This window comes from Nelumbo lutea, chromosome 4 (genome assembly GCF_056320005.1).
Source record: "Nelumbo lutea isolate HS-2025 chromosome 4, American lotus-T2T, whole genome shotgun sequence".
NCBI classification, from domain to species: domain Eukaryota; kingdom Viridiplantae; phylum Streptophyta; class Magnoliopsida; order Proteales; family Nelumbonaceae; genus Nelumbo; species Nelumbo lutea.
Genome location: NC_142687.1, coordinates 91,221,044 through 91,225,035, shown reverse-complemented (window position 1 = coordinate 91,225,035; position 3,992 = coordinate 91,221,044). Strand labels below are relative to the sequence as shown.

At 35.4% G+C, this 3,992-nt stretch overlaps 1 pseudogene; it reads right to left on the bottom strand.

The window, feature by feature from the left end:
- Window positions 1-461: 461 nt before the first annotated feature.
- LOC148861770 (pentatricopeptide repeat-containing protein At1g08070, chloroplastic pseudogene) lies at window positions 462-2,087 on the bottom strand (annotated as a pseudogene).
- Window positions 2,088-3,992: the final 1,905 nt, after the last annotated feature.

Below are 3,992 nucleotides of genomic sequence, written 5' to 3'. Positions count from 1 at the left end.
TGTTTTGTTCATAGGCTCTCTTCAAATGGCATGTCAGTTCATATGATCATGCCTTCAACATCGTTACTGTTGCACAGAGTTCATATGGATTAATGTATCAGATAGAACACAAGCTGTATAGACAATCAAATTTTTTATCCTGTGGAGGTATCAAAGTCGAGGGAAGCTTTAGATATTGTAAATAAAGTCAAGGAAAGAGGCCATCATATTACATATATTTCATTTTTAAGGGAACAGGCCACTTATAGGCAGTGACTTGGTTAAGAGGATCCACATCTCTGTCTCTCTCTCTATGTATCTATCTATTCATCTATTTCCTGCAAATTCTTTAAATTAGTAAAATCATCATCTAAGCCTTGTCCCAAGCTATATGGGGTAAGCTACATGAATCCTGTTTGCCATTCGATTCTGTTCAGTGATAAATTAGAAGTAAATCAAAACTCTTTATTCATTAAAAAATTTCACATCCCATCAATGTGCCTTAAATCAAAATCGAAATTAGGTAAATATCCTTCAACCTTCAAGTGTTTAACAAGAGCATGGAGTGTCTCATAGATCTCATCAGACTGCATATGAGCTGTGTCTTCTACAAGAAAGCTGTGGACAACACCATCTATTTCTGTCCAACTACGACCAGAAGGCTTCTTAATACCCTTCTCCTTAACCAATCTCCTCACTCTTGCAACATCCTTCCACTTGCCTGCAGAAGCGTAGATGTTCGATAATAAAATACAAAAACCCAAATAAGGATCCTTCGATGAAAGCATCATTTCACCAACCTCACTGGCCAATTCAACATTCCGATGGATTCTACAGGCACTGAGTAATGCACCCCAAATTATTGAATCAGGTGGCACTACCATGCCTTTTATCAATTCCATTGCCTCATTTAGATACCCAGCTCGGCCTAGAAGATCCACCATACAAGCATAGTGTTCAACCTTGGGACTCAGCCCATGCTTGTTAACCATCTTATCAAACTGAGCTCGTCCCTCCTCCACCAATCCTGAATGGCTGCATGCTGATAGGACCCCAATAAATGTGATATCATTTGGGTTCGGTTTGTCCCTCTTCATCTGTTTGAAAACAGCTAAAGAATCTTTCCCATTACCATGGTATGCAAGCCCCATTATCATGGCATTCCACAAGGCTACATCTTTCTTGGTTGTCTTGACAAAAACCAAGCAAGCATCGTCTATGCTGCCACATTTCGAATACATATCAATTAGAGCAGTTGCAAGAATCTCATTTAGTTCCAAGCTGCTCTGACCCACATAGAGATGAACTTCTCTTCCAAGTTCTAGAGCCCCCAGACCAGCGCAAGCCGACAAGACATTCACCATTGTGATCTCATTTGGTTCCACGGACTCTGTTTGCATTGCATAAAACAGCTGGATTGCCTCTTCTAGCAACCCACGTTGAACATACCCAGTGATCATGGCGTTCCAGGAAACCAAATTTTTACAAGGCATCACGTCGAACAGTCTCCTAGCCTTCTCTACATCCCCACATTTTGAATGCATATCTATGAGAGCAGTGCACAAGATGACATTTAAAGGGATCGCGTTAACATCTATGAAAACTGAAATCCATCTACCCAAGGTGAGATTAGAGACGCTTGAACAAGCTGAGAGAAGGCAAACCATCGTTGCCGAGTTGGGTTTGACGTTGTCGTCTGAAACAAGCATCCGGAGGAACAAACACAACATCTGCTCAAGATTCCCTTCTTTTCCATACCCATTTATCAGAGTAGTCCAACAAATGACATTCCTTCTTACTGGCATCTCTTCAAACAACTGCCGTGCCTTTTCAACCTCACCCCCGTGAACATACCCAGACATGATTGAATTCCAGGAAACTTCATCTTTCTCTTGCATTTCATTCAACACATGGTGAGCAGAGTTGATACAGGAGCACTTACAGTACATGTCAATCAATGAATTATTGACATAGAGGTCAGATTCAAAGCCGAATTTAACAACATGAGCGTGTACCTGCTCACCTACTTTGAGCAAGGATAGGGCGGAGCAAACCTTAAAGACAAATGGGTAAGTGAAATTGCTCGGTCTTACGCCATCCCGATGCATTTTAGAGTAAAAACATAGAGATGCTTGAGGAAAACCATTGTTAGTGTAACCTCGAATCATAGAGTTCCAACAGTAATCGCAAGGGAAAACGATTTGGTCGAAGACAGAGCGAGCATAGTCAACATAACTGAGGTCAACTAGCTTCGCAAGAAGCTGGTCGTGGAGGTGAAGACTCTGCACAATGATTTGGGCGTGGATTTGATAGATCTGAGTGACAGTGGCGACGCTGCGCAGGAGGGAAAGAAACATGGAAGAGAACGCACGGTGACAAACATATATCCCTTAACCGCTGTAACTGAAAGAATTTCAAGTTAAAGCTAAAGTCAGTTAATGGCTTCGACTAACGACGCAGCTGGAATTTGCAGAAAGACTCAAAAGAAATCCTTTTTATAATAACTAATAACTTGCCCGGGAAATTTTTAAAATTAAAAAAAAAAAGGTCCCAAACGGATCGGAACCAGTAAAATCCAATCCATTGAAAATTTGCATCCGAATCTAATCTCAAATCTGATCCGATTTGAAGGGCTCGAATTTAAATTCTAATCCTAACCAAATTGGGTCGTATTTGGATTTAATCGCTTTAATTTTTTAAATACAAATACAAAATAAAAGATGCAATTATTTTTCACTTTTATATACAATAAATTATGTAAATATAACATATTAAATTTATTATATATAAATTCATATATAATATATACAAATATGTTTTTTATAAATTTAAATATAATTATATAAATGTTATGTATTAAAATTAATAAATATTATAATATATAGTTGAATTCTATTTTTAATTGGATTGGATGGAGTCAATTCTGATCAGACTACATAAACACGTCATCCAAAGGGTTGGGTCGTGGAGTTTTGGGTATCATTGACAAGGCTTAAAGGGGGTAACATTCACATATTTATAGGGCTTCAAACAGATCTGATCGAATTGAATATAGAATTTATTTATATTTGAATTCAAATAAGACTTTATACATTGAATTCGAATAGAATTTGGATTGAATAGGATGTTGAATAGTATTGATAAATTAAACTAAAAATGATTTAAAAAACATTTAAACCAACTTTATTGATACATGCAATATAAATTTTAAATGTTTATGAACATTTATATCTATATATTAAAATGGAATTTCTTACCGGTGTATTCTTGTCAGTTTTTTTTTTGGTTTCTTCTCAAAAGCATTTATCTTTTTGTTTTTTGTTTTTTTTTTTCAAAATTTTTAATTTTAAAATTGACTAAAATAACTTAAGTGAATTACCTTAACATGTTTGGGAGTGCTTAAGTTAAAAATAAGTGCTTATTCGAATAAGCACTTATTTGCATTTGGCACCCAACTTTTTCAAGTGCTTATTTTTTAAATTAAACACTTATTTTTATATCGGGTGTTTGGTAGTCTTTTTCTATAATAAGCACTTAAATTAGCATTTGTGACTATTTCGTCCTTCATACGAAAGCACTTTTATAAAAGTATTTTTGTAAAAATACTTTCATAAAGTGCTTACATAAAAGTGCTTTTATAAACATGCTTTCATAAAATATTTTTATAAAAGTGCTTTCGTAAAATTACTTTTATAAAGTTCAACTAGGGATAATTTTATAAATGGTATTTTAAAATTCAACTAGGGATAATTTTGAAGGAAAAAATAAATAAATAAGTGCTTATTGTATAAGAACTTTAAAAAGTTGGAATTTTGGGCTTAAAAAATAAGCCCTTATTTTTTAAAATAAGCACTTATTCGGTCTTGTTTCCCAAATACCAATAAGTGCTTAATGGTCCAAATAAGCACTTATTTTGAATAAGCACTCCCAAACATGGCCTAAGACTTTTAACTCTCCTCATAAACTCACCATTCTCTCTCTCTCTCTCTCTCTCTCTCTCTCTCTCTCTCTCT